This window comes from Equus quagga, chromosome 1, assembly GCF_021613505.1.
Source record: "Equus quagga isolate Etosha38 chromosome 1, UCLA_HA_Equagga_1.0, whole genome shotgun sequence".
Lineage (NCBI taxonomy): Eukaryota > Metazoa > Chordata > Mammalia > Perissodactyla > Equidae > Equus > Equus quagga.
The window spans coordinates 167495437-167518591 of record NC_060267.1 but is presented as its reverse complement, the minus strand read 5'-3'; the positions used below and the strand labels follow the sequence as shown (position 1 = coordinate 167518591).

Here is a 23155-nt window from a genome sequence, read left to right as displayed (position 1 = left end):
AGGTATGCAGGTCGGACTCTAATCTCTCTCATTCGCTCTCCGTCCTCCCCGTCCCTGACCCAGGGGACAGAAACGACAGAAAGGAAATGATTCTGTTGTTGCTTTGAAAGTAACACTGGTGGGCTTTTATTGAATCAGAGAATAAACCCTTGTCCTGTGAGTCACTGAGGTACACTGCTTCCCTCAAGATGAACTAAGCCTGCCAATCTTTGTTTCCCCTAAGTAATCTCGGGTCTCTCAACCTTTTCAAAACCCCTGCCTCCCTTCCAGAAGCTAAACATAAACATTGCACGCCCTTTGTGTAGTTTATATAAAATGACATTTTTCTCTCAAAACATACAAGCATATACCTTTTCAAACTGTACCACCTACCCCACCCTCAGAATTCCCTCCTCCCCCCATTGTACACCAGCTAAAAACCAAATTACTGACAAATTTTTAAGTGATTCCCGTTAATTTCCTTTACGTTACAATCTATATTTCTCTTTGCTAGGGTCATTTGTTATGGTCCCAACAAGCTTTGCAGCAACTTCTTTTACTTTCATTCACCTCAGAAAACCACCGAAAGTTGATTTGCCACAGGTGATAAATGTTAGTTCTGATTCCCCCTAACAAATTTAAGTGTTCCCTCTTCAATTTGTTTTAACTTGCCAAGTAAATTAATTTCTTAGCAAGCACAGACATTTCATACGCATGAGGTGTGTCTTACACATTTAAAAATTCACACTGTTTCCTAAAGAAACAAAACTTTGTAGGGAGAAGGTAAGAGCAAGAAGGGGCTTTGAAGGGGCATCCGGATGCCTCTGAGGACTCAGGTGGAGAGATTCTTGTCCACTTGCTACCAGAATAAGTTCTAAATGGATGACAGCAAAACTACAGAATACAGTAAAATCTTCCTAATGACAGTTAGTTGAATAATTTCTTACCAAGTAGACTACCAGATACATCCAACAAATTAGTTAAGTACTGGAAAACTGAAGGGCCTTTTCATATTTCATTATAAGACGTCCAGGATGCCCTTGCTGTTGCAGGTCCAGGGAAATGGAGGAGGAGAGAGAGGCACGGGATGCCTCGCATCCACCCCCCCTCTTCAACTATGACTTAAAGTAGACATCCCCCCACCCGGCCCCAACACTTACACCGCTTTGGGCATCCAAATGGTCTTCTTTACACAAGCACTTTTCAAACTAAAGAGGTCCGAACAGGTGTGATTTAGACCCTACTGTCCCTTCTTCCTACAGCCCATTATCACGCTGATAATAAGGAAGCGCCAGCAGCCCCAGAAAACCCCCAGTTTACAGAGATTACCACCACCTCCCACCCAGCCACCCCACCCCAAAACCCATTTCTTCTTGAAAAAGAATCTCCTGTGATGGTCTGGTCTGCAGTTCACTGCAGGCATTTCCCTCCTCCCCATTCACCAGTCATCAGTTTCGCTGTATCTGTAATTCCTTTTTGTAGCCTCTCATTGAGACCTGCTCCACCAGTGCCCAACTGCTTAAAAAAAAAAATTTTTTTTTTCGCCTCTTAACGAATTTCTGGATTTCTTCGGCAGGCTGAAAGCGTTCAATTTCGGTGCAACTCCGGCCCGAGAGCCCGCGGCCGGGTTCCGGGAAGCCCCCCACGGGCGGCACCCGGCTCGTCCGCCGGGCAGCCCCCACCCCGCCCGCACGGCTGCGCTCCCCGCCGCCGGATTAGTTCGAGTCCCGCGGCTTGGCCAAAGTGACACTACATTTTTTTCTTCGTTCTCACATGTGACAGGTCCCACCGCATTAAAGCCATCTTCTCCCCGGCCCCAGCCCTGGTCTGGCGCCCGTGACGCCCACGTCTTCCCCGCGCTCAACCTTTACCTGGGGAGGGGGCCGATGCCAGCAGCCCTCCCGGTGGGAAACAAAGGCGGAGGCGAGGCTGCCAGGTGGGCAACTCCCCTCGGGTGCACCCGCCACTGCGGGGAGGAAAACGGGGAGGTGCAGTAGGGGGTAAGAAAAGGGAAACCGAGGCACCGAGGAGGGTGGCTGAGCTCGGATCTGCATAGCCCTCCAAAACGGGGCTCCTCGGGCAGGCGGCCCCAGACCTTGCCCGCCCCGCTAGCCCCGCGAGCCCCGCCTGCCCCTGCCCACCCTGCTCGCCCGCGGAGGGGCAGGGGGCCGCCCCGCGGCTGCGCTCACCTCTGGAGAAGCGCTCCGGCTCCCTCCGACGGCTCGGGAGAAAGCCCCGCCGCTCGCGCACGCGCAGCCGCGCTCTCGTGCTTTCGCGCCCCCGCGCGCGCCCGTCAGACCGGGCTTTGGCCCTCCCCTGCCCTGTCCGTCAGCGTCCGCGAGAGCCAATCCGGGAGCACGGGAGGCCCAGCGCCGGTCACGTGGTCGGACCAGCCAATCACCAAATTGCCCTCGGCAGCGCCCGCTCCGATGTCCCTAGGGGTTCGGTTGCTACCGAGTGGAGCGAGTGCGAGGTGTGCACAAAGGCTTGAGTCTCTGTTTTCGGGGACTGAGGGGCGCTCGATTGATCAATTGCTAGGTCACTTGATATCTCGAATTCTAAACATAAGTAGAAAGCACCTGGATATCTTGTCAAAAGGAGGATTCTGATCCAGTAAATGTGAGATGGGGACCTGAGAGTCTGTCTTTCTAACAAGCTCCGGGTGGTGATGATGATGCTCCTGGGCTAAAGACCACGCTTTGAGTAGCAAGATTTTAGAGGCAGTTGTCAGAAAATGTGGTTATCGCTCCTGCTCTATGTTATCTGAAAGTTTCTAGACCTTTTCTTTTCCTTCCTCCAGTGATGGGAAGCATTTTAGTTACTGACTAAACATGGGGTGCCCTGATGACGCTCATAGTTTGGTCACCAGCCGAGGGAAGGCGTGTTTAACTCTCACATCGTGCATCCTTCGTGTATGGGGCAGCAACCTGTGCCAATTTGGCGGTTGAAGTGTGGAAACTAGAAGTGGGGACTGAATGCTCCTCATAGAGAACACTAGGTCATCTGAAGTATCAGGCATGCGTGTCTGAGTGGCACTGTGCTATACTCTTGGCCAGAGAAGCAACATAAGTTGTTTCTGCTTTCTGGAAACTTACACTCTCAAAGAACTACACGGGCAAAGAAGAAGCATATGGGTCACATATAGGTCACAGCATCTTGGGCAATTCAGGCATAAGCCAGAGAGGTTGCAAGGTAACCTATCTTGGGGATCTTAAAAATTGTCCAGATGTCCTTCTGTCAGTAACTCCAGAGTCTGGAAGTCAGGAAGCCCAGTGCCTCTGCCATCTCTTGAACTTGACCTAAACCTAAGTATTTGTAAATGGGCCAGCTAGAACCTGTTTTCAGCATAGCTAAGCTCTTATTATCCAAGAGGGTACCAAAGTGATTCAAAGGTCTGGGTGCTAAATTCTCCAAAATCTTCTTCCCCCAGCTCCTCAGACTATGTGGCATGACACTGCTTCACGCAGTTTTCTCTCACTCTTCATCAGGGTGATCAAACTGCCACTTAGAGAAAACTTCACTCTTGTCAGTGTGTTTTGGGCTCTCTGGCTTATCAGCCTCAGAAGTGAAGCACACTTAGCAATCTCAGACATTCTCTGCCACAGTGTCTCTATCAGAGATGGCATAGCACAAGATTCAGAGTTTCAGGGAACACATTGAGTGTAGCACAACAACGGTTCTGGCTACAGCAGGAGTCAAGAAATGTCTAATCAAGAAAAATATCGTTGAAAATCTCAAAGTTTCTTTTGCTATCGTTAAACTAGTGGTTCTCAGGCTTGGCTGCACAATAAATCTTTTAAGGAAATATATTTTGGGACCCTGTGCCTAGAGATTCGGATTGGGGTGAGGAATACAGCCTGGACAACTACAGGTTTAAAAAGTTGCACAGGTGATTTTTATGCAGCCATGCTTGAGAACACCTGTACAAGCTGATAGATGGAGGGACTCATTCTCTAACAAGGAAAATCAACTCTGTGGCACAAATTACTAATGACATAGACTCTGAAAACAGAAGAAAGTTTCTGAATAATTTGTGAGAATAGATTTAAAAAAAAAAGGAAACTCCAAAAATAATTCACAGGTCATAAGTACTTCAAAGACCCTTCAGTGGAACAAATTGAAAAGCCAGGTCCACGACTAGGTCTAATTCCGGTTGATTAAGTAAATATTTCAACAAGAACCTATTACCTTTTGTTAACCACACCAAACTGATCAACTCTCTGGTGATATCTTCGCTTCTTTTATGCCCTTCTTAACTAAAAGCAAATTTCTATGTGAAATAGAGTAACTCTATTAAGAGTTACTCTCTGAGGCTTTTCCCAAAGCGTGCAACAGAATCGCCTGGAGCACTTGTTAAAATGCAGATCCCCAGCCCTGCACCCAAGCTCCTCTCACCTTTCCCCTGTAACAATTCTGAAGCCAACACTGGTTAAAATCTGAGTCCAACTTGTACCTCCTGATACAGAACATCTGCATGTAGGGAAACTCTTATGTAAAATGCTGTGCTATTAGTTTAGTTTGCCGTGCTCACTAAATAATGGAGGTGAGTTTATTTTAAAGAATTCCAAGAAGTTCTCAACTCTCTTTACTGGAGTTTTATCAAATTCTGTTATTTTGCAAGATAAAGTGATTAGTGCCTGGATCTTAGAAAACTATTGCTGTGCAGAGTTTTTCTACTGAGTGATATTTGCTGTAGTGGAGTATGACCCAGTTTTTAACTGAATTAGTGGGGTCCCCAGAACACTCTGCCAACACCCGCCATCCTGCTCAAAAGTGACTTTATTTGCCACATCAGAAATATGGAAGCGCAAAGTGTAAGCCTGCAGACTAGCTTCCCTCCTGCTCTGACACTTTTAAAAATATATTTCACAGCATTCAAAGAGGGGAGAAATTTTTCTCACTGTGTAAACTTGTAGCTTTATCTACTGGGTAAAATAAGGACAGTTTTCACTGACGTTTAACTAGCATGAGTAATTTAAATTTTTGAGCAGAAAAAAACATTAATTTTTCTCTTTGTGAGTGTCATCATTACAAAAAGAGGCAATAGGAAACAAAGAGATTCTTGCTTGAGGATAAGAATTTGAAAAAAGAACATCCAGGCTGTCATTCATCTCCTGTTTCTCAGTCTGCTTGTCTCACATATGTAACCTGGCTATCCTATCTCGGGAAATAGATATGTTAGTATCTGATATAAATTACAAGTTAGCTTAAGCAAGCCTCACCCCCCAGCCCCCCTGCCCATTACACTCCAGAAATGGCTTAGCAAGAGATTTAGGTATATTTGCAAAGGAAAGAAAGAGATAAGATATGAACTGCCAAGTTTCCAGAAATCCACCCATTCCTCCATTACAATCAGAACCCCCACAGACTACCTTATAATTGCTAATTATGTTTTTGGCTCTTAGCAATAAATAGTTTCTCTAAACTTAATTGATTTCATTCATGAAGACTCACAGATTACCCAAGATTCTAGTCTCTATCTGTCGTATAAATCCAGCCAGGGTAACATTTTATATCTACATATCTGTGTTTTAATAACTGGTACCTTTTTTCCTTTTAGTGTATCTGTGTATGGACTTAGCCTAACACACTGGACATTTTTAGATAAGTTTATGTTCTTTATATTCTTTATACTATCTATAATGAATGTAAATATTCTTTTCTATATAGTTTATAAAATATTTCAGATTTAAAACGTGTATATAACAATATGATATGTCCCTCTATACCTCCCCCAACTTAAGAAATAAAACATTGTTAATACAGTCAAAGCCCCCAAGTACCCCTTCCAACAAGCTGCTTTTTTAGACAGAGATATCACACTTAGCAAGCTTAGTCACAAAGGAGAGAGAATAGTTTATGGAAGGAAACACCAAATTGTATGCATGTAATAGAAAACAAAAATGTAAATGGGCAAAATTCTTACTGAATAAAATGTTTGGAAGTTCAAAACCAATATAAGAAAAAGACAACAAAGCTGGAAATTCCATGTTGCCCAACTCCTGGGCGGGTAACTTTTAGAAGACAATATAAGTAGTTTGGAGCAGAGATAAGGTGAAGAATCAGGTCTTATTCCGTCAATAAAAACACTATGCAAGCCTGTCTTTTAGTTTGTTTCAAGTTAAGTAAGCCATCACAATTCAGGATAAAAAGTGTTGTGTTACAAGTGAGGCATGAAACACGATAAGAAAGCACAAAGAAGGAGTGCCAATTCTGACTGATGAAATCAGGGAAGGCTTTTTGCAAGAAGTGATACCTCGACTGAATTCCAAAGAACTAGCAAGAGTTAACCAGCAAAGGGTGAGAGGAAGGGTGTTCCAGGCCTTGCAATAGCCCATCCAAAGCCCAGGAGCACGGAACATTGGGGAAGAGAAAGTAGTTTAATTTGACTGGCTGTGAAAGGAGAAGGAGGAGGATTGAAAGGTGGGGAAAAGACCAGAATTTGAGGATGTTAAATGCATAATATGCCATCCCTCCCTCTTCTAATCAATCTTGGCATTCAACCCTCTTCTAGTGATTATGAGTAGAATCTAGGACCAAATCCCAGCTCGCTCCTCCACTTACCAGCTGTGTAAACCTGGACAATTTAGCCCTTGGAAAATATTAGATAAATGATTTCACAGTTTTCTCATCTGTAAAATGGAAATAATGGCAATACAAGTACATGACTTTTATGGTTGTTAATGAGCTACTTAAGTACTATAAAGCGCTTAAGCAGTGTTTTGCATGTATGAGGTGCTAAATAAATGTTAGCTATTATTAACACTATTCTTCTGAACTTGGATGTGGCCTCAGACTCCTTCTTAACACACTGTTACTGGCGTCCCACCTCAACCAATGAGAATTGGCACCCAGGAGGAAACATCCTGACCATCCCTGGTACCTAACATAACTCTGGTTTAGAGCTCTTCATCCTAGTGCTACTCACCTACACTAATTCTTATCTACATTTAAGCAAGTTCTCTATGATAAAATGTCCCTGTCGGTCCAACACCAAGTCACAAAAAACTAACTGCTGACACACCTAAATATTTTCTTGAAATTTTAAAGAGATGATTTGCACTGATTTTTCATTGTAATTTGTAATAAAACACATCATACTCTAAGCAGTTTGGACTTTTTGTCTCTTACATGCATTACTTCTCACTTGCTCATGCTCAAGTTTATATGCCATTTTATGACCATACTTCCCAGATTTCAGAACTATATTCCTACCAGCTTGCCATTCCTATGCAGAAGAGCTTAGCGTCCTCTATGAAGATGTAATGTTGGAGCATGTGGCTGCTACCAAATGATTCCTAAAAATTCTCAAGACTAATGCCTGGGCCTGGGATGGCTTTCATGCACGCATTCATTCCCACTCAGAAACACCTCTGGGATTGTCTATGGTGAGTAAGAAATTGACTAGTTGATGAGGACACAGAGCCAAGCAAAGAGGCATGGTTTCCACCTAGAGAAAGCTTACATCCTCTGCCTGTCCTTCAAGCCCTACCCTCTGGGCTGAGAAGCAGTGTTAGACCTCGGGTGGAGACTGTGGTGCCCCATCAAGATCCCTTGGATGCCTTTCACCAGCTCTTTGCTCACACTGCCTCGCCTCTATTCTCTTGCTATAATCTTCAGAGAATTACCTTTGACACTGGAGCCACCTCACCTATATGGAACCAAAAATGCCTGAGAATGGCACCACTCTGTTGGGTAGCCCATAGCCAATGACCAGCAGGTGTCCACATACAAAAACTCAGCTCCTTCGCTTCAAAGTGTGAGAAACACTGCAGTGTAATTTTACACTACAGAGCTCCCCGTAGAGCAGGCTGAGTCAGTTGCTTGAAATCCCATCCTTACTCAGTTCTTATGAGTTCCTCTGGGAAGCACTTCCTTTATAAATCACTAGCACCTGAATGCTTGGCTCAGAGTCTGCTATTGGGAGAGCTCAACCTATGACCACCCATTTGCTTATTACTAAGGTGTAGCATTTATAATACTATATTTACTTAGTCTAAGTCAAGTGATATACTCTATATTGTAAGTTGCATGAGGACAGAGACCGTGATTCATTCATCTTTGAAACCCCCAATTCATGACTTATAGCTGGAGCTCAGTAAATCTCCATTGAATTGACTTGAGCTGAAATGTCTCCAGCATGTCTCACCACACCATCTCCACCCCTCACCAGCCACTTTTCTGATCTTATCCCCACTTCTCTGTCCCTTGATAACTCAGCTCCAGCGACACTGGCCTTCTTAACTGTTCCTCAAATACACCAAGCCCACTCTTGTCTCTGGCTGGAATACACTGCGGCTACCTCCCACCAACCACCCCTACCTCGCATCTTCAGGGCCTTCCCTCCCTCACTGAATTCAGATCTCTGCTCAGGGGACTTCTTGTCAGAGGCCTTCCCTGGTCAAATGATCCAAAGTAGCACTTCCTCACACAACTGTTACTCTCTAATCCAGACTCTCTCAACCAGGGTTGCATGAGAGTATTGAGCCCCAAAGAAAATTGTCCCAGTGACTTTCTTCCATCTCCCAAGGATGGTACACAGCTGGTATCATTCAAGCCGCACAGGAGAGAAGTTGACTCATTGTATATGAAGGATTCCTTAGGGCATTAGTTTAATTCTCTAATACAACTGGTAGAGAAGGGCTGCACTAAACTATCATCCTACATTTTTTTCTTCTTAGCTCTTAACACCTGACGAATTATTTCTTTGCTGTCTCGCTATTCCACCCCTCACTAGAATATAAGCACATGAATTTTGATTCTGGTCCCTGCTTATCCCCAGTGTCTAGAACTGGTACATGACAGGCACTCAAAAAGTATTTGTTGAATAAACTTCACAGGATAGATTTGTGTTATAACTTTTCATAAAAAAATTTTTTTCAATTGTAGAAAAAATTCATATTAAACCTTCTCCATACAGAAAAATATATACTATGGATTACCCAAGTGAAAGGATGTGGCAGAAAATGTTAAATGGAATTGGGAAAGCTGAAAAAATGTGTCCAGATAATAATAATGGAAGGCGTTGATTATCGACACACAAAGTAACCAACTCTCAATCAGGACGAGAGACGCTGGCAGGGGAGGTGGGCTGGATGTCAATAAATTGAGGACTGCTTCCTAAATCCCACAAGGAAGGGAAATAGAAGGAACTTTCATCCTAAACGGGATCAGAAATGGACCCAAGAGGTTGCTGTGGGTGAGCCACTAAGCAAAAATTAATAACATAATTAAATTCTACATCCTTGTTGGACAGGGGAAAACCACAAAACCCATCCCATACACTCTAGATTTTTAAAAAGAGAAATATGATAAATATAGACCCCATTTAGGAGACAATTGAAAGGAAGTCAATAACCCACAAGAAAAGCCTATATACTTTTTCATTGTTGTTTGCTTTCCATGAAAAGCATGTACCGAGGAATGAAAATAACAAGTATTAGAAGGAGGAGCTAAAAAGAGAACTCCTAGAATCATATAAATTATCAGAGAAAAAAAGAGGGCATTTCCTCCAAATTAGTAAGGAAGTTCATGTGAAGAAAATAAAGAAACTCAATCAATTATAAATGAGGAGAATCATAACTGCAACAAAAACACTTTGAAGAGCACCTTGCAAGTGTCTCTGAAACCAATAAAAGGAGACTATTTTAACATGTCAAAGGAAGGAAGTCACTCAAAGACTAAGTAAAACCCTTTGATCTTGGTGGAATAAAGGATTTGCTCAAGAATGGAAAAGGGCATATTTCACAGGCTGAATAATTTGTTGCAAATTAAGATACTGAAAGAATAATATAGAGACTAACTTTCCCATGATATCTGCAAAGATGGACTAGTTAGAATTACTTGATAGTAATAGTGACCAGGTACTCAGGATACTTTGCAAGGTTGAACCAAATCAGTGTGGACAAACCATCAGGACCAAGAGGTGGAGAATCTGCTGACTAAGATGGGTGACTTGTACATATACAAATGTGTTGCTGTTGGCCATTCATGTGAGGGAGTTCAGAAGAGACCTGGAAAGATATAATCCCAAAGGTTATTTTTGTTTAAATATTCAACTATTTTTAACCTCAATTATAGGCTCCATGACTTTGCTTGACTTAAAATAACTTAATGAAATGGCTATTTGACTAGACGTGGTAACAATTATATGTAGCCATGTTCTGTCTATTGTTTCTTATCTCTCTTGACATTAACTGCCAGTTGTGAATTTATTGGCCAATTACACTTAAAGTTACAGGTTTGAAACAAACTGAAAACCTAGCACATGGTAGGCATTCAATAAACGTTACCTGCTGTAAAATTGATTTTTTCACTAAATAAATAAAAGCATAGAAACAAAAAAGAAGGAAAAATTCCAGACTGTCTGCCCCCACCCTTTCTTTCTTCTTTGCACTGGGGTCCCCCTGGATTTTTCATCAGCAATCTCCTGCTGTATTAGCAACAATCCCCTGACAAAAGTTCCTAACAAGGGACCCCAAAACATGGCCCTCATATATTCTTATAGCTATTTATGCTTAAGAGCTCTTATGACTATAATTGCTCCTAATAAAGCCTTATTCTCCCACTAGGGAGAATATTCAGGTCTTCTATTTTCAAAGATTGGAAACAAAAATTCATTTTCCCTTAGCTAGAGCCCTCTCTCCAATGTTACAATTGCCTATGCTTCTGAAGATTAGAAATGGTTTCAAAGAAGGCCCTGGGCCCAGTTCTGTGCTTCTGCCAAGGATTTTTATTTCCACAGTTCAAGATCGCTCCCCGCTGTCACATGTCGTGATAGCACATGCATTTTTTATTAAAACCCCAAACTGAGATGAATGCTTCTCACCTCAGAGAGATAATTAGAAATGAGCTTCAGAGAAGTACTTTACTGATTTCCTTCAGTTTGCTCCTACAATATGTCTCTGCTCGAAATATCATAATGGCTATTACCAAGACTCCCATCTCCCAAGTCTGGGTTCATTGCCTCTCCTGCGCTCCCACAGCCACCTCACATGTCCCCTAACGTGGCTCCCATCGCACTGTATTACAATGGGCTTTTCCATGGTTCGTGACCCCTGCTAGACTAAGTTCTGTGAGGGCAGGGACCATTTCTATCTTGTGCTTCAGTGGACAAGAACGATGGTCCCTAATGGGCCAGCCCCAGTGGCCTGGTGGTTTAAGTTCAACACTCCACTTAGCAGCCAGGATTCAGTTCCCAGGCATAGACCTACGCCACTTGTCTACCAGTGGCCATGTTGCAGCAGCGGCTCACATACAAAATAGAGGAAGATTGGAAACAGTTGTTAGCTCAGGGCAAATCTTCCTCAGCAAAAAAAACAAACAAACAAACAAACAAAAAAACAAAGAAGAAGAAAGAAAAAAAGAACAATGGACCCTAGAACAATGTCTGGTATAGAGTAGATACTCAATAGTTATTGGTTAAATGGATGGAAGCTCTCATTCTCAGAATCCTCCCTCTACTTCTGTGGGCATCTCTACTAATTCCACTCTGAACTGCAGAATTGCCTCTACCTATTAGTAGAGTTTATCATTAATATTCCTTTATGTTTCTTTTCCTTTCTGGGTTCTATGTTCTCTCTGCTAATATGTGCATGCGTAAATATTTACATTCCTCTCAGGTTAAATTCTTTTCTCCATTCTCATGGTTCTTCCTTTCCCCTTCCTAATTTGAGTAAGATCATCAAACCTAGATAGTACTACTTCAAATATGAACAACTGACACCTTGTACACCATGCCAGTGATTGCATCAGTAGCTGTAAATCATAACAAGCAAGAAAGCAATACAACGAGAAACTCTTGATATTCTATTCCTTTACATCCCAATTTTTCTAATTCTAAGTAGAAATTTCCTTTCCTGTGAATTTTTCTATCACCGTATCTCATTCACTTACAAAACACTATGTCAGTGGGTCTCAAACTTGAGTGTGCATCAGAATCACCTGGAGGGCTTGTAAAAACAGAACTGTTGGGCCCTCCCCTGAAGGGTCTGATTCAGCAGGTCTGGGGTGAGAGCTGAGAATGTACGTTTTTAACAAGTTCCTAGGAGATGCTGATGCTTTTGCCTAAGGACCACATTTTAGAATTGCTGTGCTGTGTCATGAAACAACAAACTCAAAAACAATATATGAAAAAGTAATCAATCAATAAATAATCCAAAATCTATGTAAAAAAGGAATTGCCCTCTATGATTGGCTATAACCAAAGGAGTGGCATCATTCCAGGATGTCAATCCAATATCACACTATAGCTCAAATAATCAGCCAGATGCTGAATATCACTCAGAAGAAATACTTTTTCTTTCCAATAAAACTTTGCACATCTTTGATTACTGAAATTCAAGACAGCTAAAATTTATGGTCTTATCATTCATCTACTTGACAAAATATATTTTGATTATCTTTATTTTCCTTACATCATTGTCAGGGGTTATGAGCACCCCAAATTACGCCCACTGAATGAAGTGGAACTTTCTTCATAAACCGAGTTTCAGAATACCTTCTGCATTCTGGGATTTCAGAATTGGGTGATCAACCTATTTGTACTGCTCCTGATGTTAGAGGTTTTGATTGTCTCACTTGTTAGTTTTTACCCAACTCCAAAATGAAAAAAATCTCCCACATTCTTTCACTTGGCCTTATAAGGTTGTGGTACTCTTTTTATGAGAATTTGCCTAGTTCTTTCAAAGAAATCTCTGTGGGCCAAACAAAACACATCTGCAAATCAGAGACAGACCAAAGATATGCCCCTTGGTTAAAAAGGTCAATTCCTCATCCTAAAATCTCCCAAACTCCTTCTCAGAACTGTGTCATGTGATCACTGCTAGGTGCAAGGGAAGCTGGGAAGAGTAGTTTTTTAGCAGCATACGTCATTCTATGAATAAAATCTGGATTCTGCTTCTAAGCAAGAAAGGAGGCCACACATCCTAAGGAGGAAAGATGCACCAAGTTTTGGAATGCCAGGTCTAAGACAATTTCACAAACATTCGTTTTCTTAGCATCCTCCTTTCTCTGTGTCTTGAATGATCCTTGGAGGTCTCCAGATCAATCCATTAGCCTGAGTATGATATGACTTGTACTCCTTTATTATAGAACTACATTAAATGAAAGGACTGCAACCATTTTTCAAATGTTGGCCATTTTCAGTAAAGTACAGGTCTGCATAAAGCAGACAAATGGGAAAGGAAAGATATGCTAAAAATTCCAGGTGCGCAAATTAATACTTGAGTCCCTGCTTTTGCTAGGGCTTTCATGATATGACAGATGTACTTCTCCTGTCATTGCCCCAGTCTCAAGACAAGCAAATGTCTGAGAAGTCATTAGATTTAAATTACTTTGGGAAATGCCTTTGCAGTCGAAAGCTGTATGGACCGAGTACGCATTTCTCATTTTCATGTCACTGACTGTCTTATTTGAAGAGTCAATTGTACTAATTTTAAAACCCGGAAAAAGAAGGCAATAATCTACCAGTAATGATGCAATGGCCATGGGTGAGGATTGATTAAGCCCTCAGGACTCCCTTATCATTGTTCTGATTTTAGATTTTCTGGCTTCACCTTAAACACATAAGGGTAATGCATCTAACTGAGATACTAGGAAGAAGACCAATTTCAGGTTTTCTGTAGTCTCAAGAGATCTGAATTCACTGTTGATTTCACCTAGAATTCATTTTCTTCAAATGTTATGATGAAAGGATATACTTAACCTCATATTCCATTCGCCGGAAAGAAAGAAATCATTTGCTTCTATTTTTACTTCTTATTCATTTCTAGATATTTTTGCTTTGCTTTTAAGTTTCGTGGTGGTTTTTTGTTTTGGGGACCTATCAGGAAGTCTTCTTGATTTAACATCTGTGGTTATCAAGACTTTCTAGAGCTAATGATGTCTGAGGAGTTTGTCAATAGCAACCCAAATCCGCATTTGAACATTAAACCCTCAGAGCTGGAACTATTTACTCTGGACCATGCTGACCAACTCTTCCTGTGCCTTCATCCATTTTCATCAAAGAGACCTGCCAGCTTTCAGAGAGCCAATATTTGTGTTTCAATCTAGCCAAGTCTCTTTGCAGTTCATCCTTCATTACTCTTCCAGTAAGAAATGTCAAGGCCCTGCCTTTTCCTGCAGCGTTAGGGAATGGCTTTTCCTCATCCTTATATTCCAAAGCAGGAATCAGATGAGAATTATTTTTTCCTTGTCAGTCAAGAAGTTTCACTTATATTACATTTGCCTTCAGCAACCCAAGCTAAGCCTTGTGAATCAGTGCTTCATTCAGACTTTTAAGCTCACAGGTCAAGATGTAAAATACCCCTCCATTTTGGACAGGCATTGCTTTGGACTGGATATATGAGAAATACAGCTGTTGTGGCTTATTCTCCTCACGTAACAAGAAGTTCAGAGGTAGGCTAGCATAGCAGTTGTGCAAGATCATTGTTGCAGGTCAGGTTCTCCAGAAAAGCAAACTCTGTGATGGAGACAGCGCGCAGGAAGTCTACTGAGGAGAGCTCTTGAGACTAACGCCTGTGGGTAAGGCAGGGCAGCAGGATCAGGCAAGAGGAAGAACTTGGGCTGTGGTGCAGCCACAACAAGGCCTTGGCCAATCACGTGAGAGGCTCTGAAGCTGGCCCCTCAGAGTTTTTCTGGGTTGGGGCAAGAGAGCAGGCCTTCATACCCTCTCCTCAAACAGTCATTGGATGCAGGCTGCCCTCCAGGAAGGGGCCAGCTTTCAGAAAACCAATATTTGTGTTTCAACCCGGCCAAGTCTCTTTGGAGTTCATCCTTCATTACTCTTCCAGTGAGAAATGTCGAGGCCCTGGGGGGGTGGGGGGCTGTCTTTAGCTGAGGGCAATTCCCAGCGAGGGCTGACAGCTGAGGGACATCAGCTGTCAACAGTGTCAGCAGTGGGGAGCAAAGACTTCAGTCCTGATGGGGATTTAGGCAGTTATAGCACAACGCACACCCACTCGTCAATGTGCCAGACTCCTTTTTCCTTTCTGATTTGCCATTCTAAGTATGTGGCTTTCATGCTCATGATTGCTTCATGGTCTCAAGATGACTATCCTACCTTATTTCTGCTGTCTAGGCAGGAACAAGAATGAAGCAACAAGGAGGAAAAGGTAGCACCTATATCAGGAAAGCGGTTATTTCCCAGAAATGTCCAACAATCCTCCATTATGTCTCATTCACCAGAATTTGTCACATGGCAACTCTAGCTGCAAAAGATGCTGGAAAATGTGTTTTGGCCAGACACATTGCTGCCTTGGCCAAAATGAGAGATCAGGGTTTTTTAAGAAAAAGACTAGAATGGATATTGGCATGAGCAACTAGAACTTCTCCCAAACCATCTGATTTTCGGGAAGAGTTAACTCCCATTGGCCAGGAGTTGGTGACTCTCCATAAACCTCAAGGATTTTCTCCTATTTTGTTACGAGAAGTCACTTCTCTGTCTTAATCATGTACTACTTGTACTACCACCTCCTTCTGCAGTCACTGGAGGTTGGACTTCACTTTCTAATAGTCATGTTTATCTCAAAATTGTAATTCTTAAACTTCTTTCTGAATGATTCATCACTTCTCTCTTGTGCCCTTTCTCTCTCTCACACATGCACATACACAGACACACAGTTTCACTATTCCTGTGCTGTTGAGAGAGAGTGATGATAACAAACAGTCAACATTAGGTTCTTGTCAGTGCTGAATCAAACTAAAGTACATGTAGAGATAAGGGAGAAGAAAGACCATTGTCCAAAGGGACACACAGGAAACAGACGTGTAACAGGTTCAAGATGAGGAAAGCTGCCAAAGTCGAACTGGCCAGGAGTAGAGTTGCCAGATTTAGCAAATCAAGATATAGGACACCCAATTAAATTTGAATTTCAGATGAACAATGAATAATTTTTAGTATATTGTCAATGAACTGAATATTTGTGTCCCCCTGAAATGTATATGTAAAATCTTAAGGACCAGTGTGATGGTATTTGGAGGTGGGGCTTTTGGAGGTAATTAGGTCATGAGGGTGGAGCCCTCATGAATGGAATTAGTGCTCTTATAAAAGGGACCCCAGAGAGCTCCCTTGCCCTTCTGCCATTTAGGTTACAATGAGAAGACGTCCATCTATGAACCAGGAAGTGGGCCCTCACCTGACACTGTCTCTCCCGGTGTCTTGGTCTTGGACTTTGCAGCTTCCAGAACTGTGAGAAATAGGTTTCTGTTGTTTAATCCACCTGGTCTGTAGTATTCTGTTACAGCAGCCTGAATAGACTAAGACAATATCCCGAATATTGTGTAAGACATACTGATCCTAAAAGCTATTTGTTGTTTATCTGAAGTTAAAATTTAACTGGGAATCCTGAATTTTATCTGGCCACCCTAACTAGGAGGAATAGTGTCACTGTCAGAGTTAGACACTGCCACTCTTAACTGTTTGTATAGCTACTATAGACTTCATTCTTCCCTTGGAACTTTTCCACAAACCTTTAGCCTGAGAACCACTGTCCAGTATTTCTGGAGACTCATCAATCAATGCAGCTAAAGCTGAAGCTCTTTTTTGCAATAAATTACATTTTTAATATTTTCTGGAGCACAGAGCCCCTAGGGTACATGGATAGGTTTCAAGTGAGACTCTGAATCCACTGAAATTGTGTGGAAAATTTTGTGTTTATGAGCTTATGTGCATTTTCTGGGGAGGAGGCCCATAACTTTCATCCCTTTCTAAAGGAAGTTACAGACTCAACATAGTTCATTCCCAGGCAGAGGGCACGGAGAAAATGCAGCCAGCCTGCCAACCTTTCTTGGTTATTTTATGTGGGCACCGAGGTAGAAATATCAGTCATGGAACAAATGCTTTAGAACTCTTCTTTTAGGGAAATTTGGAGCAAATATGAGGAGAAACTTCCTTTTCTTTACCCAGTCCAAAATCAATTATAGAGTTAGACGTTAGTCAGAAAGGTTTTTCAGCAAAGCTGTCAAGCTCAGAAATCACTCATACTGTTTTCTCAGGGCCTCTGGATGAGGTTTCTCCCCTGCGCCTGTGGAGCTGTTTCAAACGGTAGAGTAGATATCAGAGGCCACCACACTCCCTCTTTGACCCCTTGTCTTTGGAGGGGCAGATCAAAAGGTTCGTCTGTGGTCACGTCTTGTAGACATGACCTTGTCATTACTTCTTTCTCCTAAGTGTCTTGTCCATTCACGTGCTTGACAGCAAAGACCTCCTTTTATAATTCTTTGCTTCTCATTTGAGCTTCTGTTCCCTTATAGGAAATGCTACAAAGTAGCAAGCGTACGAACAACCTTAGGATATCATGTAAGAAAGCAGAATATCCCATGTTCATGCTCTCTTCAGTTCCCAAGGAAATGGTGGTCTAATCCTTGAAGCATTGTGCTCTCCTAACAGCAGTTTTCTGGATTCATGTGCTCACAAATGACATACTCACTGTACCATGGCAAATTGTCAGGAAAACCCCCATATACCTCTGCAGGATTCTCAAAGGCTCCCTGGCACAACACCACTAACTACATCCCAGAGTGGGTTATGTCCACTATTCTATGAGCATCTTGAAGGAACTGTATCTTATTTGACTTTTTCCCCCCAGATCTAGTTTAGTGCCGTGAATATAGTAGGGACTCATAAATGTTGAATTATTGAAGGAAGGGTGGATGAATGGATGAATGAATCAATGAATGAATGAAAGCTGTATAAGGCCACAAGGAACAGGTTTAAGATGTTCCCCTTGGCAGGGGCTAATATCAGCCTTCCATCTTCTGGATGCAGGATTCTTCCCTGAGAATTCAATGCAGAATTACTCCATTCCTCTCCAGCGTCTAGAAAGAAGCAAGCATACTCTGAATTTGTATTCTACTCTTTTTTTAATATTCTGGTGAATTGATTTGGGAAAGAAAAAGATAAGACAGATTCCAAGATGACAGATTCCAAGATCCCAGATCCATCTTTAAAACATCAGAGTCACTAACCCAGAACCGAGGATCAGAGAAGACTTCTAGGAGGAAGTATTTTCTAAACTGAGACCTCCCAGATGAATAGGGATCAGGTAGGCAAATGGGATAATGATTGTTGGGGCAGGGGGAGAAACCTGTGTTCCAAGTGGAGAAACCATATGTGGGTGCTGTAGGCCAAAGGTCAGAGGCACCTTGCTTGGTACATTTGAGACAGATCAGCCAGAGTTTATAAAACAAATTAAGAAGTACCACCCTTAGGCATGGGCAAATTCCTTAACCATCCCCTACCCCTGTCACCCTGCCCCCAGCTTGGGTCCATGCCTCAGGGGGCCTGTGCTTCGAAGGGCTGTCTTCAAAATTTTCTAAGCTCCCCTTTGGTATTTCCGACCAGTTGAGTATGACAGTGCCATTTGGGTGGGGTGCCCAGGCCCACACTGGGACCTGCACGAACTCTCTGTCTCTCTCCTTCAGAGTGCCCTTAATATTCTACCCAACGTGTGGGGTCAACAGCTTGCCCCAGGACTCACACTATGGTATTGTCTTGCAGCCTCAGGGCCGAGCCCTGGTTCCCAAATGGCAGTCTGGCAAGCAGATTGCTCCTGCTGGCAAATGCAGTACTTCTTGTGAGATTGGGCAGCCAGAATGGTGTTGTCAAGCTGGTTTTGGGTGACTCAAATTGTTTATGTAGACAGGGGCCCCACAAAAAATATTTTCCAGGGCCTGCAAACCCTATCGGCAGCTTTGTTAAGGAATTTGGACTTTATCCCAAGAGAAAGAGGAAGGATCAAATACATTACCCAAAAGGTCAGTTTGTCTGAATCTCTTTTTCAATTAAAAACTATTTTTTATTGTAGTAAAATATATAACATAAAATTTACCATTTTAAGTACAGTTCAGCGGTATTAACATTGTTGCATGACTGTTAAATCTCTCATTTGACATAGTAAGAAACCAAAGCCCAAGGGGCCAACTTGTCCAAGGTCACACGGGTGATCAGTGGAAGGGCTCTGCAGTGGGCAATCAGTGCTTTCCCCATTTTTCCAATTCATTCATTTTATGGATAAGAAAAATGAGTCCAGAAAGGCAAAGTGACCTTGACCAAGCCAGGAGTGGGACTAGTGAGATCCAGACCTCCTAGCCAGTGCTCTGCTTTCCCCACCTCACCACTACAGGCTGCCCTAACCTCCCTTGCCATTTTCCTTCCCCAGTTCTTTCCACCAGAAGTCCAGGCTTCCTCACACCAAAATGTGAGTGCTCATTCACACGCCAGTTATGATCTAAAAATGAATTTCTAAATTGGGGCTTGGAGGGTGTTAAATCCATTGGCGGCAACGTGTCTTCACACCAGACTTCAGTAGTTTGTCAGTTGTGGATTAAAGAAACTACTTGCCACCATTTCCCATCACCGCTAAAGTTCTTCATGCATTGTGTTTGGCTGCAAATCAAGTTTATGGAACTGGGAGAGTAATTTAGGTTGTTTCCAATGCATTGTATACTCTAGAATTAGTTTGCCGAAATACATGGTCATTTAAGGGATTCTGGCACATAGTAGGTGATCAGTAAATTTTTGTTGAAAAAATGAATGCAGGTATTGTTTATTGAATGTTTTTTCCCACTTCTAAAATTAAGGTATCATTTGCATGCAGTGATCCACCCTTTTAGGTGTACAGTTCTGAGGGATTTGACAAGTGTTTACGGTCATGTAAACGGCACAACAATCAAGAAATGGAACAGTTTGATCATCCCTACATTCCCCCATGCCCTTTTGTAGTCAAGCCCTTCTCCTGTCCTCAGTCCCCCTACAACCACTTATCTGTCTTCTGTCCTTCTAGGTTTGCCTTTGCAAGAATGTCATAAACGGAATCATACAGTATGCAGTCTTTTGAGTCTGGTTTATTTCACTTAGCATAGTGTTTTTGAGGTTTGAATGATCTGTGCTGGAACTGGTAAAGATATTAGAGTTAAGACAAAGTGTAAGCAGAACTTCCTAATAACAAGGCAAGATGTGTAATGCAAAGCATAGTCATTGATACGGAGTGCTGTTTGAGCCTCATCCTGGATCTGCCTAGGAACCTTGGTGGGCATTTGTCCTTTTTGTGACCAACCTGCATCTTGTGAATATCCTGACCTCACACTGGGGGAAACATACCACATTATGAGACCTGTCCCATTTTCCCAACTTTCTTTGCAGCTACAACATAGTCACATGACCTCAGCTCCACCAATCAAATGCCATGCAGGAGACTTTGGTTTGTAAGAGAACAAAGGAGATCCGTTTTCTGGGGAAGGTGCAGTGAAGGTATCTGGCTTCTGGGGGCAGTAAGGTGGCAGTCTGGCACCACAGCTCAGCCTTGCCAATACGATCTATGACATCTGTGATCAGTAGCAACATTAGCTGAAGTGGTCATTTGTTGCGGGTAAGAACACTACTATCTCAGCAGAAGGGCTGAGATCCACCTAAAAAATTGCACTCAGGTTTCGTGAATTGCCAGGTTTCCCCTGCAGATGCATTTTTATCTTACAGACATCGTGAGTCATGTAATTGATTTGATGGCATTTCCTTTATTTTAATGGCTATTAGAGAGATCAGAGCCAAATGTGTGGCCCAATGTCAAGAGTTGCATAGATCTTATGACATGTATTTTGTATTCCAAATTACTCATAATTCCACCTTATTTGTCTACTTTTTTAAAACCCTTATTCCTGGTTTCCTCACTATAAGAAACTTATATTGTAAAGAAAAAAATGGAACATTATACCACCACCCAGAAAACTCCACTTATATGTAATATATATATCTTTATATATATGGAGTTGTTACTCAAATATATGTAATTGGCTAGAAAATTCAAAATGTACAAAAAGGTACAAAATAAAAGTTTCCCACTTCTCCTAAAATCCATTTTCGCAAAGATAATCATACTTTCTTCAAGGAAAAAACATGCACCTGTGAGCATTTATTTAGTAAAGTCACACAAAAGAGATCATACTCTACATAATTTTCTGCACCTTTTTTTTCCACCTAATAATACTTCTTGGAGATCCTTTGGTATCAGCATATACAGAGGGAGCACTTCTTTTTAAATGTCTCCATAGTATTCTACCTTATTAATGTTTCAAAGTTTACTTAACTGGTCCCTGAATGATGGACCTGTTGGTTTTCTCCAGTTTTTCACTATTACAAAAAATTTTGCAACGAATATTCCTAAATTTTGGTAAAATTTTGCAAGTAAATTTCTAGCAGTGAAATTGCCAGACCGCTTGGTACAAGCCTTGAAAATCTTGATAGAGGTTGCTGAATTGCCCTCCAGGAAACTGGCACCAATTTTCACTCCTATGTGTGTTGTATCAGTATTACCACTTCCCCGTATTCTCATCATCATTGGATATCGTCAATCTTTTAAATTTTTGCCTGTGGGGAAAAAATGATACCTCACTCTTGTTTTAGTTTCCATTTATTTAATTATAGTTTTAGAGTTAAAAAAAATCTTTGGATGAATATATTTTTGGAACCCATTTCAAAGCCTTTTTGAATTAATGTGGACTATAAAAAGTTCGATATATTGCATTTGTTTAGAGCACTTAAAAAGCACTGTCCTGCCTCTAAATCAGTAGTGCTCCATCTTGGCTGCACATTTGAAACACCTGGAGTTCTTTTTAAAAATACCTTTGCCTAGGCCTCATCCCAGACCAATTAAGTCAGACTCTCTGGGAGTGGAGCCTTGATATTTTTAAAAAGCTCCTCAGGTAATTCACAAGTGCAGCCAAGGCTGAGAAGCTCTGCTCTAATGTATTATAATGGATACTACAAATAGTATGTTTAAAAGGCTTAAGGCTCAAGTCCTGGATGGGGCCAGCTGAATCTATAAAAGCGAAACATTTTTCAAGCTGCAATTTTTTTTCAAACAAGGGTCTGACGTATTCATAACAGTAAAGTGATAGCCCCCTTGCTCAGTCACCATCCTCCTCCTCTGCTTGACTGTGTACCAATCTGCACAGCCAGTATGCCAGTAACAAATGACAAACTTACGCTTTACAAATTAATAATTAATACGACCAAACCACAGAGAGTCACTAGCAGAATGGTGATTCATAACTTAATGCTCAAAGGTGTAAGAGCCCCTTCCTGTTGAGCCATGACTGTAATTGGCTCATCCTCCAGTGGAGAAAAAGAAAAGCTTATCATCAAGAAAGCAAGCTACCGCCACCCTGCATGAAGGAGGCCTTTTAAAGTTTGCTTGTCACTCTTCAGCTTCCCTGGTTCCTGTGACAAGTATGTCACGAGCTGTCATTTCATTCACTGGAGCTAAACCATGATGGATTTTTCTGCCGACTCAGCAAATACCAATTAGGAGAAAAATTAGCTGGGGAAAATGATCCAGTTTATTAATTCAATTTTCATTTTCTATGATGGCAAGAAAAGATCAGATGAGGTAATAACAATAACTTCTTATGAGATTTCTGAATGTATTTGCATGTTAAAATACAAAATCAAGTCATAGGAGTGGAAAAATCATTTTTTAGTTCTTATAATTCAATTGCTTTTGATATCCAGATTCATACTAATATCTGTTTTCTCCTGTTCTACAAAGAAATTAGATTACCTTTTCAAGCAAAAGTTGTTAATAGGCAAGAATGAGAACATAGAAATCTTTTAAAAATACATTGAAGGATTAAAAACTAAGTCACCACTAATTAATAACAACTCTAAAAATATAATTTTTGAAAGAAAATATTTGGAATTTTAGCTTATCTAATCAAATTTCTTATGTTGTGATTTATGTACAGTAAACTGTATTTAAAGTGTATAATATTTAAACACATTTAAAGTGTATAATTCAATGAATTTTTACAGCTATATATACTCCTGAAACTACCACAATCACGATAAAGAATTTTTCCATACCTCCCAAAAGTTTCCTTATGCACTTTTGCAGTCCCTGGCCTCCGGGTCACTACTGATCTGCTTTCTGGCTTTATAGATTAGTATGCAGTTTCTTTTTGAATGAATGGAATCATACAGTGTGTACTCTTTTTGTGTGGCTTCTTTTGCTCAGCATGTCTGCAAAACATATCCAGGTTGTTGCAGGTATCAGTCATTCATTCTTTTTTTATTGCAGAGTACCGTTCCATTGTTTGGGTGCACTCGGTTTGTTATCCATTCATCTGATGATGGGCTTTGGGGTTGTTTCCAGTCTTGGGCCATTGTGAATAATGCTTCTAT

The 23155-nt window shown here is 41.6% G+C and overlaps 1 protein-coding gene across 3 annotated transcripts in view; it reads right to left on the bottom strand.

The window, feature by feature from the left end:
- The window catches only part of TMEM108 (transmembrane protein 108), a 326361-nt gene extending 324105 nt beyond the window's left edge, over window positions 1-2256 (bottom strand). For all 3 annotated transcript variants that reach the window (XM_046641533.1, XM_046641530.1, XM_046641531.1), the window contains exon 1: window positions 2169-2256. The gene's annotated coding sequence lies outside the window, so the exon portion shown is untranslated. The remainder of the gene's footprint in view (window positions 1-2168) is intronic.
- Between the last annotated feature and the right edge of the window lie 20899 nt (window positions 2257-23155).